General features: G+C 52.5%; 1 protein-coding gene across 2 annotated transcripts in view; it reads right to left on the bottom strand.

Annotated features, from left to right (window-relative positions):
• The window catches only part of Gpr55 (G protein-coupled receptor 55), a 45,391-nt gene that overhangs the window by 11,905 nt on the left and 18,310 nt on the right, over positions 1-15,176 (bottom strand). The window contains exon 1 of one of the 2 annotated variants that reach the window (XM_023722276.1): positions 5,461-5,502. The exons of the other annotated variant lie outside the window; for it this stretch is intronic. The gene's annotated coding sequence lies outside the window, so the exon portion shown is untranslated. Of the gene's footprint in view, positions 1-5,460; positions 5,503-15,176 lie in introns of those variants that run through there. 2 annotated transcript variants of the gene reach the window in all.

Below are 15,176 nucleotides of genomic sequence, written 5' to 3' on the forward strand. Positions count from 1 at the left end.
TTTTTTTTTTTTTTTGGCAGGACCAGGAATCAAACTCAGGCCCTTGCGCTTGACAGGCAAGTGTTTATTCTACTGAGCCATCTCCCCAGCCCTGAATTTTTTTTTTTTCTTAAAATAGGAAACATTGAGTAACATACCGGAAGAAGCCAAACACTCACAAAATGTTAGATTATGTTCTTTCTCTGTGAAGAGATTCTAAATAAACAGGCAAAGGACAAAGATAGTTCTCAGAAGAGGACTTAAAAAGAGATGAAAACTTTTACTTTTTTAATTTGGCGGAGAGCCTGGACAGGGTCCAGGGAAATAGTTATTGGTACACAGGTGCCTGTTCATGGCCAGGCACATGTTTGGGATTCAGTCTTTAAAAAGACCAGAAAAGCTGCATTAGCTTTTTAGTCAATAATTCTTAGACTTCACTATAAGTCAAGTACACAAAAGAAAGGAAAAACATATATAAATTATTCTTTTTTTTTTTTCTTTCTGGTACCAGAGATTGATCTTGGGACCTTGCGCTTGCGAGGCAGGTGCTTATGCCACTGAGCTATAACCCTGGCAAAAACCATACAAAAAATGCTTACCTTGGTATTTTTTTCTAGTCACAGAACTACACAAATACTTTTAAATGCCAACAGGACATTAATTTCACAAGAGTTGATCTGCTCAATGGAAAATACGTCTGTGTTGTTCATGCTGACTAGGTTATGTAAAAAACCCCGAACTATGCATGCAGAATGATTTTAACTATGATTGAAAAACCCACGCGTAAAAGAAAACAACGAAAATGAATTTTTCCATGCACTCAATAGTGTTGCATTCTAGCAGCAGGTTGGTAGGTGATTTTCAAATCTGTTCTCTTTTTCTCTCGGTTTTTATATACTTTCTAGTGATATCATGAGACACATGAAATCCAGAAACAGTTTACGTTTCTTTTTTCTTTTTTTAGTTTCTTTAAAAATTACATCAAACGCTCGGAGAAGATAATAAACACTGTTTTCGATTTTCCCTACATAACAAAGAAATGTGTGGTCAGATGTGGGTTAGAGGTACAGCAAAGTGTGAGATTTACACAAAACTCAATGAAATGTGTTGAGCTAACCAGCTGATTTGGCATAATCTTGCCAGCTGGGTCAAAATTGAACACTTTGGTATGTGGGGGTTCCCGCCTTCAATCCCCACGCTCAGGAGGCTGAAGCAGGAGAACTGCCTTGAGATTAAGGCCCTGGACTACATAGTGAGACTCTGTCAAAAAAAAAAAACAAAAAACAAAAAACAAAAAACAAAAAACCCTCAAAAATATCTTTGAAGAATTTGGGAGCAAGGCATAAAGTGGCAGACAGAATTAGAAGCATCAGTTAGAAAAAAGATGAGACCGAAGCAGCAGAAACGCCATCCAAGATTCTTCAAAACAATTTTTAAAAATGTGTTATCTCCCCCTAGGTCAGCCTTCATGAATAAAAGGCAACATAAGAGGCCGGGGAGATGGCTCAGGAGAATAAGCGCTTGCCTGGCAAGTGCAAGAGCCTGAGTTCAATGCCCAGTTCCACCAAAAAAAAAAAAAAAAAAAAAAAAAAAAAAAGACAACATAAAAGACATCAAATGCCAGACTGACCATGAAGAGGAAGCAAAAAATATAGAAAAAAATCTAAACTATAACTCTCCCAAAGTTTAGTGAGCAAATAGTAGGACAAACAAATGTAGACACTGAAACTAACATTTTTCAAATTGGGTATTTAGGTTATGTTACCTCACCTACCTTCAAGGGGCAAAAAGAAGAGAAAATTTACGGTAGAAACCAAAAGTGAAACATCACAATATCTCAATATAGAAAGAGGAGCAACTCCATAAAGGTCTATACAAATATTATTTTATAATTTCATATTAATAAGTCCTATCAAAGGAGCATCCGCTTTTTAAAAATCCAAGCATCTTTTGTCAATATGAAAGACAGAGAAAATGAAAAAAGCAACAGATGAATAATCTCTGGTTCATCAGCCACACCTAGAGAAGAAGGGCCGCCGACCAGGTAAGCTTCTGTAGGGAAAAGACTTGGCAGGGTGAGGGAGATTCTACCCAAGTCAAAGGTAAGGAAAACAAACAAATAGCATTCAGGAAAACGTAAACTTGCAGTGTACGTTCCCAAGAGCCCAGCGCAGCAGTAGGTGGTGGGAACATGAGGGAGATGAGAAAAGAAGTGGACCGAAATGAAAAAGTCGTTGTAGTTAGAAACCTCAATGCGGTCTCTTAAAATATCACCGACCAGCTAGACAGAAAATAGACTCCGGACGGTGCAGTTAACAAGGAGCGCGCTGAGCGGGTGGAGAGCGAGGTCTTCACACCAGAGGATGTCCGCTGTGGAAGACAAAGTCTTTCACCAAATCGATCCCACTTCGAGGGCCAGCGGTGTCACAGGCAAAGGCCACGTTCCGCACCTCCTCCTCAGACCACAGAGAAAACGGCTTTTTATCAGCCCTCACCGCCCCGCTGCAGCTTCTGGTATTACTAACGCGCCCTGGGCACCTCTAGGCAGTCTCTCCCACAGCCTCTTAAGTAACGCGTGAGTCACAGCTCAGACCAGAAGGCAGCTGCTGAAAATTGGAAAGGAACAAATATTTGCGCCCCCAAATCCTGATGCAGCCACAGCTGAAATGAAAACGGGAATTTCTGTGTGTGTTTTCCTGAAAACAGGAAAGTGAGAAATGAGGGGAACCTGGGCTCCCTGAGAACATGTAGAAGAGGAACAGGGGCCCTTGAGGAGCGCTGTTGCTCGGGGACCGCAGGCTGCTTGGCTGCAGGGCCTGCATGAGAGAAGCCAGGCCCACGACACCCGAAGAGGCGAGAAGGACCAGGGTGCTCCTGACCCACAGAGGGAAACCCATGCCCAAGCCGTGCTGCGTGTCCGCTTGAAGCCACAAGCAGACCTGTGTCTCTGTCACACCATGTAGCCTTGCTGTGTAGTGAGCTCTCTGTGGCCAGAGGTACACAAGCAACGATCGAGACCTATGTGCCCAGTGTGCTGTGGGGGACATTCACACAGGAGGCAGGGTCTTCCCTGGAGGGTGCTTGTATTAGTTTGTAACCCTGAAATGAGGTCCTTTCCAAACATATCACTGTTTTGTGCTTTTTCATGTTGTTCTTTTGGTTTGGTTTTGTTTGTTTATTCGTTTTTGAAACAGGGTCTTCCTATGGAGCCCAGACTGGCCACGGCTTGTGGTGATCCTCCTGCCTCAGCCTCCCAAGTGCTGGGATTACAGGTGTATGCCACCATGCTCAAATGTGTTTTCTCAAGAAGAGGAGAGAACTATGCCCCACGTGGAGACCCGGAGTCCAAGGCTTTGGTTCTCCTGTGGCTCCCTGGGCTCCCACCTGCAGTTCTGGCCCTGGAAACTGCCTTACCACTCTGGCTCTTGCTGCTAACCCTGCCACTGTGTGGACTGCACAGGTGCAAAGCCTTGTGGCCCCTGCAGCCCATGGTGCCCTCACCTTCCCGACCCACCAGCTCATCTGGCCTGACTACAAGGCCCTGAGACCCAGCTGTGAGACTCGGCACCAACCCACCTTCCTTCCGCCCAGCCCTGGACCTGGGCCACAGAGAGCACAAGCTGGAGACACCTGCAGGATGCAGAGCCCTCATCTACTTGGGCATCAGATCTGAGCCATGTTGGGTGGTAGCACCCCCTCCCCTCCAGAGAAAAGCAGGTGCCGCATCAGGTGTTCAGTTTAGGGGACCTGGGGCCTGCCCCACCCAAAGCCTTGATTCTGCGTCCTTGGTTGCAGAGTGTGGGCTGTGGTTGGGTGGATACTCAGTGGTGGCAGGTGCCTACCATTGCCCTGGGGACAGCTCAGCAGGCTGTGCCTGTACCCCAGGACTGCAGGGTTGCGGAGCCCAGGGGGCTTCTGGGCCATGCTGTAGTAAAGCATAGGGCTCCAGGGACATAGAGCCCAGGGGCAGCATCTCTCGGATGCTGACTGTAGAATGGTCACTGGAGTTGGGTGAAGGGGCTGCTTGGGGACTCCACATGTGGTTGGCTCCATGCTGAAAGCTCCACAGAGGGGACAGGCACACTCCTATGATGCTGCCATTCACCCATTTCACAGACAAGGGTGCTGAAGGGTTTCCCCAGTGTCCAACAGGCAAAGAGGGACCAGTGGGTCTCACAGCCTGAGCCCGTGTTCAGCCCCACCCCCACTCCTGCACCTGCCTGGCTCCTGTGTCAGCTCACATCCTCCCTCCAGCACTGACACCTCGATCCTCCCACACTGCCTGCCCAGTGTGGCCAAGTGGGGACCGTTAGGCCCCTCTGCATACCACAGGGGAGTGTCCCTGCTGTCCTGTGGCAACCCAGGGCATGGACCTTTAACTCATCGAGCCTCATAAGCCTGGTCCCTGGGAAAGTCCTTCAGGAAGAAAGAGACTGAAGAAAGGAGAAGACGGAGGAGTGAAGCCTGGCCAAGCTGTCCCTGGAGGGGGAGGGGCGGTCATCCAGGCATCTTGTACCCTGTCCCATCCCCACCATCATGGACAGCGCATAGCCCAGTCCAGGACTGGCCAGCAGACATTCCCTGACCTGCATCCTCACTGTCAAGGATATAGCTGGAATTTTCTGGGTTCTAACTCCTACTGTGTCCTCCCTCTTGGTCTCTCCCAAGAGACCCCACCTTCAGGCTCAAGAGATGTATGGTGGTGCGCACGCCTGTAATCCCAGCACTCAGGAGGCTGAAGCAGGAGGATCGCCGCAAGTTCAAGGACAGCTTGGGCTACACAGTAAGTTCAAGACTAGCTTGAACTACATAGTGAGACCCTGTCTCAAAAACAAAAACAACAAAGGCAGCAAAAAAGCAATCAATAGATGATAGCAGTGACAGCTGGCCAGGCGCTCACCAGGGACAAGCAGCCACCCTCATTTACTGAATTCAAGAGCCTTGTGAGGAAGAAATTAATACCATGCCATTATCCACAGAGGTGAATAGAGGGCAGGGAAGTGACAGCTGCTAGTGGCTGGCCCTAAGCCCCCACACGCCTCCCTGACACGGCACACGCACCTTGCTCAGGGCCTGCAGGACGATCCCCAAGAGCGCTTGGTGATTTCCAACGAGATGCAGAGGGAGTGGGCAGGGCCAGGGAGGGTGCTGGCATATAGGCTAGCTCACAGGGATGGCACCAGGGCTGCCCACAGGAGTTCTCGCACTGACCTCACACTGAAACCCTGACTCAGATCAGGAGGAAGTGGAGGGTTCGAAGAAAAATGTCATCCAAAATCGGTGACTACTGTGCCTGCTGCTGCTGCCGTCATGAAACTTCCCTGGGGATTGCCTCTGCTGTCACAGGGAACTGGAGCTGGGGGGAAGAGCCCCACAGAGCCCTGTGGGCTCAGAGAAGTCTCCCAGAGTCCATCTAACAAGAGCAAAATGAGACCAGAGGTTCCCTGCCTCAGTTTCCCTAAGTGGCCTCAAGGCTGTTACCTGTATCGTTCCAATGCAGCTGAGTGAGCTGGGAGATGTCACTTCTCCAGGCCTGGCCACCTGCCTGCTCGGGGCAGGGCCACTTCCCCTCTGTGAGTATGAACTTCCTCGGGGTGTAGTGAGGGGGTGGGGCCAGAGGTTCCTAAGCTGCACAGCCGCAGCCTATCCAGCTATTTGGGGGGGCTTGGCGGGGGTCCCTGCCCTCTGAGTAGAACCAGAACGTGAGATGTGGAGAGCACACTTCCAGGAAGGGAACATGCACTCTCCAGTCTTCTTGGAGGGTTTGCATGCCTGCATAGCCAAAAGTCAAAAACACGTATGTGCATGTGTGTGTGTGCATTCATGCATGTGTGCATGCATGCATAGGTCTGTCTGTCTGTCTGTCTGGGAAATCTTTGGAAGGAAGACAAGGACATCACTCTAGGACAGCAAGCAGCTAAGGGCCACCATGACATCTAGCACTCCTGGAGTTTAGAGGGAGAAGCAGAAAGGACCGGGTGCTGGGAAGTCATCACAGCTGATTGGCTGCGGATGCTGAGCCCCTGTGTGTGTCATGTGGGTGGTCAGCAGAGCTTGCTCCGGCATCTCCTGTTTCAGGGGCTGAGAGCTCTGGCTGCTTGTCGATCGGTGCAGGCAGTGAGCAAAGTCTGGGCAGAAACTCAACCCGGTGGGTGAGCTTCTATTCCCAGGAAGCTCATGGAGGTTCCTCCTAGGACCCTGGCAGGGGCTATTTTTCACCAGTTGCGTGTGCCATGACTTTCGAGTGTCTACAGAAATAGAAACTACCCGAGCCGGCCCCAGGTGATTCACCCAGCACAGTCGTCCTTGTATAAGTAGCATCTTGAGCGTGGCTGCGGGGAGCTGCCAGTCCTCCAGAGCTCCGGCTCCCATCGTTCAGGGAAGATTGACCACATGGGGACAGCCATTCAAGCTCCCTGCCATGGCTTCTGGCCCCATAGGACTGGTGAGTGGGTACCTCCGAGCCTGCTCCTTACACCAGGGGCATCAAGATGGCACTGGAACGTCCTTCCCCAGACAAGGCCCAGCTCAGTCCGTGCCAACGGAGGGCTGCCAGATAGGCAGGGCAGCCAGGACCTCATGGCTGGGAGCCGGGCTAGACAGCACATGGACAAGGCTCATCCTGGTAGTGTATGCCCTGAAGCTCGAGGTTGTGGTATCAGGGCCTCAGGAAGGTCCCTTTCCCCTGTGCAGCCTGCAGAAAGCAGTGTGGCAGCTCAGCCTTCCCCCCTCCAAGAAGGCTTTGCCATCCTGCTCCAGCCACCTGCTTTATAAGGATGGGTATTTCTACATCTTGTTGCCTGTTGTTTAAATATTTGACCCTATGCACACAATTCAGAGAAGCACATCACAACGCTTGGCATACAGTCTCCATCCCCGCTGCCCTGAATGCTAGCTCCTTCCCATGCTCCATGAGACACAAGGCTTTGACTTGGAGTAACCATGCAGGGAGCCACCTAGACCCCACCCATGGCTCGAGACTCCCCACCCTGCCTGCCCTATCACCATCCAGGACAAAAAAGAGAGGCTTTGGGAGCACGGGCAGCTTCCTGCTGCCTTCCTGATGGAAACCCTCCAAGGGCACAGCTGCACGTACCTCCACCATCACCAACAGGCAGCCAGGGAGCTCAGGAGCCAGCTCTTTCAAGGGCGGGGACCAGGCCCTTCTGACTGAGCTTGCTGAAGCGGGCTCCACGACACCTGGGGACTCACCACATCCTCTCCTGATGCTGTCCATAGGGGAGACACCCGCTGGGCACTGCCGGGGCCAGGCTGGGCAGGGCCAGGCGAGATGGAGGCTGAGGCAGGGGCCCACTGGCATCCCCAAGGATGCACACACATACACACACACACACACACACACACACACACACACACACACTGTGCACACACACTGGACATCAGAGGCAAGCTGTCCCATGAAAGAGAAACCCCGACATCCTCCTCGCCTTTGTGCTACTTAGAATCCACCAAGGTGCAGCGGCGCAGCTCAGGGCCTGGGGATTCGGCAGGTTCATGCAGGGGGAAGGGGCAGGGGTGGAGGGGGGATAGCCATGACAGGGATAGGGTGAAAGTGTCTAGAGAAGGCCTCCTGGCTCAGCCAGCAAACCTAATCCCAAGGAACCCCCCGCAAACCCGGGGTGGCCACTCCCTTGGAACAAGCTCTGCAAGCCTGTCTCCTCTGCTTACCTAACTCCTCTGAGCCCACTTCCTCATCTGGAAATTAGGGTCACAAGTTCATCAACAAAGGCTGGTTGGTCACCTACTCAGAAGCTGGCAGTGGCCACAGCAAAGGTAGCACCTGCTCGGAAACACTGAGTCATCAGCAGGTAAGGGGACTCAGAGCACCCACCTGCCCCTGAGCAGTGGAACCCTAGACAACATCCCTTGTTGATACAAAGTCTGGCGTTATCTCCCCTAATGGTTCTCTCTCAGGAAAGGAAAAGGAGCAAAACTGGAAATGGGCACCAGCCCCAACAGAGAGGAAAGCAAAGGAAACTGAGGAAGGAAAGGACTGAGGAAGGAAAGGTGTCCCAAGCCAACTTATGTCACATGGCAGCTGTTGTTCCCCCACACACACACTCAAAAGCCCTAGGTTCTGTATACTTCTTTTTCCAAGTTCCACCTTGGCACGGAACCTGAATGACTCCCCTGGGTGCTCAGGCATTTGGGATCACAAAGTCCTAATCCTGGAGCCTTGGCCAAGTCCCAGGCCCTTCTCTTGCCCCCTTAATTACCCACAAAGACATCTGGACCCTAATTGCTAGCACTCTAGACCAAAGAGACCCGGCCTCCTTGGAGGTGGGCGCCACAAGTGCTGGCATGCATCAAGGCCAGAGACGCTGAATGCCAAGGCAGGGTAGAGTAAAACCTGCAACAGCCTTCTAGAATGCAGGGATCCCCTCCCCCAAGCCTCCCCTCTGTGCATCTCTCCCTGGAAATACAAGCAAGGGGCTGGAGGAGGAAGTAGTCCCAGGTGCTCAGCCATCTGTGAGTTCCTGTCCCAATCTGCCTGGTGCACTCAGAGCCTGGCACTCCTGCCTGCAGCCATCAGCCTGTGGCCATGCCTGGTCCCGGCGGCCAGCAGCCCCAAGAGCGTGCAGAAGCCATCTCCCTGAACCATGGCTGTCCTGGCGCCAGAAGTCCACAGCATGGGCAGAGGGTCTTTCCCTGTGAAGATTCAGGAAAAGACAGACATCCAAGCTGCCCCTGCTGCTGAGCTCAGGGTAGGAAAGGATTTGTGTTCTGTGCTAACAGGACTGCTGCTTGGAGGGAGGAGCTCAGTGTCCTGGGGTTCCTCATGCCCCATGCATGGGGCCTCTGAACCTCACTGACACAGCTGGCTTTGCATAGCCCAGCTCTCGGGGGGAGGAGCTTGTAGGCTCTAGTGGGGACAAGGTTCTCACTGAACCCCGCCTGGAGCTTCCTGCCTGTACTCCCCAACTCTCCTGGGGATGGAAGGGACCTGGGGTTTCCTCTCTTCTCTGCGTTCTTCCCCTGGCCTCCTAGTGGCTTTTGGTCTAAGCCATCTCTGTGGCTTGACTTCCTGACAGTATTCAGGGTTGCAGCCTCCAAGTTGCTCTTGTTAATTTCTTGGGGACATAGGGGAAAGTGAGCTGGTGGCGGATCTTTTTGAAATACATATTTTCTCTTTGTGTCTCCTACTGCCTAAAGTGTACTGTTTTCTTTCTTTTGCACTTTGGATGTTATTGACATTTATTTATTTGGTGCTAGGAATTGGACCCAGGGCCTTGCGTGTGCTTGGTGGGCATTCTACTACTGAGCTATATCCCCCGCCCCCAGATTTGTACTTCCTTACTGTGAGTGTTTTCTTCCCCCACCATCCCACCCAGCACTCTCCTGAATATGTACATTTTTTTCTTATCACTTTTGGCTTCATGGAAATGGTTAATTCTGGTAGAATGGGCAGTTCTTTTGTTCCCAGGAATAAAGAGGGAACTAACAATGCGGACCTCTTCAGGCCGCCACAGTTAGGGTGGTAATTACAGTTCTTCCTTCCTTCCTGGAAATCTTTGATTGAATTCTCTTTTTTTTTTTTTTTTTTTTTTTTGGTCTTTTTGAGATGGTCTCACTATGCAGTTCAGGCTCCTCTTGAGCTCATTCTGTAGGCCAGGCTCACCTCGAACTCACAACAATCCCCCTACCTCAGCAGTCATTCTGAGTGCTGGGATTATATGTATGCAACGCCACACCCGGCCTTTGATTGAATTCGGATTGCTGTTCTGGTCCTAGAGTGGAGGCTATAGAGTCTGCACCAGTATTGGTATCGAGCCCCATCCCTGCTCCTCAGTGCCATCCATGTCCTCCTGGTCACAGCCCACACTTGGCTCCGCCTTCATCTCTGCCCTGGTCAACCTGACTGACTGCTCAAGGCCATGTCACATAGGAGGGAGACAACACAGCTTGCAATGTGCATCCTAAGGATTGGTGGTGGAGGATTTTACAAATAAAAGTAGTTTCTCCTTCACACCAGCTGGACAATGCACACTGTATCAGCTCCCATTGCAGAGGGGGAAACTGAGGCTCAGAGAACTGTGTGCAGCTGTGTGCTCCACTCACACTCAGAGGTGGGCTTTGACCCAGCTCAGTGGCAGGGTAGAGGTGCACCTGTTGTGTGGGTGCTGCGCACACACCTGCATCTCACCACTGACTTCTCCTCACGCCGATGAGGCGCAGGACCACGAGCACCCCCATTTATAGGAACGGAAACAAATGGAGGCATTGAGAGGCTCAACAGCTTGTCCAAGACACCCACTGAGCTGAGCATGCACCCAAAGGCCTTGAGAAGCGGTGACAGAGACGTCTGCATGCCCAGGCCACAGTTCCCAGTCGTGGATGTGGACGGTGGCTGAGGAGACGTGGATCACACACTGTGACTACGAGGAAGAGCAAGGTCCTAGCATTGCAACAACAAAGGTGGAAGTGGAGGACATTAGGTTAGGTGGAGAAAGCCAGACCCAGAGTGACAAATACCACAGATCGCACTCATACAAGGAGTCTACAGCAAGTTGAATTCACAGAAGCAGTCAGAGGGAAGTTACTGGAGGCTGAGGAGGGGGATGGGAAAGGCTGGCCCGTGTTTGGAAGTGACAGCTAGCTATGAGGAATAAGTTCTGGCCCTGTGCTGCACAGGCAGCTGACTGGATCAATAGGAAGTTATTTTGGGGTGGGGGTAGGGTGGAACGCAGTGCCTCCACACGTTAGGCCAGTGCTCTACCACGGATCCATGGCCCGTTCTTATTGAGTACTCCACAAGAGCTAGACGAGACGAGTGTTGAATGTTTCACCACGAAGAACCAATGAGTGCGTGAGGTGGTGGGTGTGCTACTTGTGCTGGCTTATCACGACAGACACGGGGTGCGCATGCGCTGGCGCTTCATCTTGCACGTTGGACTCTGTACAAGTACTTAGTAGGTGTCGACTTACGTATTTATCAGGTATCAATTTCTTCAAACTAGAGAAGCAAAATATATCACATCTGCCTGCCACCCAAGGTGAGATGCTAACCCACAGGTGTGCCCGCAAGGACCCTATCCTCCACATCCTTGCTTCAAGGTGAGGCCTTTGCCCTGGCTCCTGCCCTTTGGCCCCATCCACCTCCTCGCTGGCACGCGGTGGGGCCCCTTAGCTCCCTGTGCCTCCGGTCCTTCAACCTGCCCAGGTCATCCCACCCCTCCTCTTCACTCTCATTTCCCTGAGCTGATGAAAAGCACCCTGGAGCAAAGTCAGTCATTCCAAGTGGTGATCTGGGGCAGGGACACCCCTGTCCTGGTGCCCGGCCAGCCCAATCCCCAGGAGCCGCCACCTCATGAGGCACCTCTTCCTGTTCCCTGACATCCTGAGTGTCTGCTCTTTGAAGACCTCTCCGCCACACCCACCCATCGACTCCCCACAGCACCCAAGGGAACCTGTGTCCCCAGGTATCCTTCTTCCTGCATAGCAGGGCACAGGGCAGCAGAGGGAATGGTAGAAGTTGTCTCGAGAGTAAAACATGGCTTCATTTGGAGATAGAAAATGATTCATGAGCTGGATGATACTGTTCTATAATCCAAGGCTCCCGGAAGGCTCACTTTCCCTGTTACATAATTTCCAAATTACGGAGATTCTGCTGAAGGACATTAAATTCTGTTACATAACGTGCATAATGGGCCATGAAGAGAAAGTTGTTACAGAAGGGAACATTTTCAGGGTTCATGAAAATAACTGCATCGGTGCTTCTAAATGAAGAGAACCTGGACGTGAATATTTCTAGGATGAAGGCCCACAGGCTCTGGCCTTCCCCAGCACTCTGAATGAAGGAGGTGTGAATGGCGAGGGACCCTGCAGCCCCATGTCTGGTGCCAGCTACTCCTCCACTGCCCTAGCATCACCTCCTGGCCTCCCAGTGCCGCAAAGCACACAACCAGTTCCACCCCAAGGCCTGCTGCCTCAGACAGCTCCTCCAGGATCTCCATTTTGTGACATCCGAAGGATAGATCCTAAGGGAACAGGACTGTGACACCTCAGCTTTGGGCTCCCCGAGTCCTGCTCCCACTCTAAGGAGGGCACCAGTGAAGAGCAGCAGATCTGTCCTTCCTACCCCTCCCCACCTTCCGCACCCCACCCCACCCCCTGGCCCATCCTCCCCGTGACTGCCCTTCCCCACCCTGACCCCTGCTCTCCCCTCTTCCTCTGCCCTGACCTCCCTCTGGTCCTGACTGGCCCCTGCCCCCTGGAGACCACTCTGATGCTCTCTCTCCCTCTCACCCCCTCCCAGGGCTTTCTGCCCACTGACAAGGGCCTGTGTCCCTGACAGGGGCACCTGGACTCTGCAAGCTCAGGAGTCAGGAGCCTACTGGGCTCAGGCCTGGGCAGCCCTTGTGGGTCAGGCAGGTGCCCTGGGAAGCCCCCTCCCCACATCAGGCTCTCAGCCACCAGGGACCATAGGAAATGGAGCCATCAATATTTTGCCCCCTATGGGCAAATGTCTCCAGGGCCTCAGTGCTCCTGGCCTTGCAACCCCCTTCCTCCAGCGTAGGCGCAGCCCCTGCCCCTGTACTCAGCTGCTGCCCCAACCAGCCTCCCCAGGAGACAGAGGCGGGCGCCACTGCACAGCAGAAAGGGGGAAGCCCCACCATGGGGCACTGGGGGTGGAGACTCTGGGGCCTGTGTTCCTTAGGGGAGCCCTTCTCAGGCCCTGCCCTCCAGAGCTCAGCCTCCAGCATCCCGGGCTGGGTTTCGAGGCCACATCTGCACCTGCTCACAGCTTCCTGCTGTCCTTGAAGTGTAGAGTCAGACTTGTTATTCCACCTGGCCACCTCCTGTCCTTGCTGCCAGTCCCTGTGCACCTTACAACTTTGGCACTGAAAAACAAGGATGCCTTTGTGGGTCACTGGTCTTGGCATGCATCTCCCTGTTTGTGGGGCCCTCACTTCCCGGCTGTTTCTCTGCCTGTACCCTAAAACACAGAAGGCCAACTGCCCCCTCCTCCATGACAACAAGGGTGACCCCCAGGACAGCCTTGGGTCTGGAATCGCAAATCCTCAGTGTACAAAGGCCATCTCCTCTCACAGAAACTACTGTAAAGACCTCACAAATTCCACATCAGTGGGTCCCCGTCTACTCTTAGCCACTATCACCGACCCCTGCCCTCCCTGACCTTCAGGGACATGGGTCCAAAGACCACATGTGAGGTGACCAAGGTGAGTGGAACAGCACCATCCACAGGAGCCCACCACCATCTGAGAAACACGGGTTTCATTTTACTTAGGTCGCAGGGGACACGTCAGCAGGCCACGTGTCAGCAGGTTACGGGCTGCTGTGTCCCTGACCCACCCCCTCAAGGGCCCGCCCCAAAGTGCTGTAAAAAGCCTCCTCCCCTGTCAGAAATACAGTCTCTGTCTTGCTCGCACACAGAGGTCCGGCTCAGGTTAAGCAATAAACCCGCTTGTATGGCTGAGTTCCCAGCCCGTCTTTCCTGCTCAGCGAGTGGGGCCAGAGAGCTCCCACCTGAAGAGAGAGACGCAGGCCTGATGAGCCAGGGAAAAGCAAGCCTCACGCAGCCCAGGGTGGTCAGCCGATCTGGGTCCCTCAGCCTGAACGCCCCCCAACTCTGAGGTCACCTCCCCAGACAAGAGTGGCCTGCACATGGGAAGGCTCTGCATCAGGGCTTCTCTGTGCAGCCCCCATCTGCCACCTGGGGTGAGGTCAGGGTGACCATTTGTTCAAGTCAGCCCTGGACTGAGAGGACTCCTGGGGGCACGTGGGACTCTCAGGGTTAAATCAGGACAGCCCCTGGCAAGCATGGAGGCTTGGGACTGATCCTGTCTCCAGGCTCTGGGTTCCCCTCCCTGACTCACCCCAAGGCAATACATCACCCTGTTTAATTCCTGGCCCAGTCCACGATCCCAGCTTCCCACTGACTGGGCCCAGATCTATGCTGGCTCCAGGAATCACAAGGGCCACCTTGCCACCACCTGGAAAGACGCGCACACGCAGGCCCCTTTGTGCCAGAGGTGAGTGTGTCCCTGGCATCTGGGGCAGAGGGCACTGCCCCCTCCCTCAGCGGTAGCTGCAGGCCACAGCGCCATGGAGATCCCAAAGAAGATCCCTGCCGTCTGTACGGCAGGATGGAATGAGGCTGAGGGTCATCAATGCAGGGAGAGTGCAGGGGACTGTGGGTTTGTAAGAAATGACTCGCTGTGCAAGAAAGTAATCAAGGAGTAACATGCAAGAGGTTGCCAGGGAGACAGGCACCAGGGAGGCTGAAGAATTGGTCAGAGGTAGAAGACTGCAAGTGAGGCGAGCCCCAGGGAAAATCCGGACAAGCAGAGGGAGAATAGGAGAGACCTGACGGCAACCCCCAGCCATCCTGGATCTGGGAGGGAACTGGGGGTATCCTGGGGGTGGCAGCACGGCCCGCTGAGCATCGCCTTTCAGGAGGCGGCAGGCTCACCAAGGAGAGCTGCAGTTCTACATGGACTTCAGTTCCCTGAAGTCAACGGCCAGTAAGAGCCATCAGCCCAGGATGATCCCAGAGATAAGTCTGGGGACCACTGTCATAGCAGAAATGAATGCCTGGAATCTCACCTGGTGCTCAAACAGCTCACCAGAGGCACGTTAGGCTGTTAGGCTGGGACCCAAGCAGAAAGTAATTAATGTTCATGACGCTGCTTACTGCGCGTATATGGAGGGAGGAGGTGGTAACTCTTGCAATCTAAACTGAGACAGATTTGTTTCCCTGGTGTTGTTTTGCCAAGTGTTGTTTACCTACTTGGTCTTCTTTTTGCATTCCTAGTCTTGCATCATTATTAATAAATTTTAAAACACAACTAGTTTCCTTGTATAAGGTGGTCCTGATTTTAAATTTGGCCTTTTAGGTGAAAATATTTTTTTTTAAAAAAAGGTGAAAATATTAAATTAAAATGCATCCTATGAAAAAATGTAATCACTGTGTGTGTGTGTGCTTATGTGTGCTTGTGTGTGTGTGTGTGTGTGCATGTGTGTGTGTGTGCTTATGTGTGCTTGTGTGTGTGTGTGTGTGTGTGTGTGCATGTGTGTGTGTGTGTAGTCTGGGTAAAAATTTCACCACCAAAAAACGCCTTGCCCTAGTTCATTCAAAAAGTCCTTGTGTGACCAAGCCCCTATCTCATTTAGAAGAACCAAACAACCATGCGGATTTCTTTTTTTTTTTTTTT

Source organism: Octodon degus, unplaced genomic scaffold (assembly GCF_000260255.1).
Source record: "Octodon degus isolate 3935 unplaced genomic scaffold, OctDeg1.0 scaffold00089, whole genome shotgun sequence".
Lineage (NCBI taxonomy): Eukaryota > Metazoa > Chordata > Mammalia > Rodentia > Octodontidae > Octodon > Octodon degus.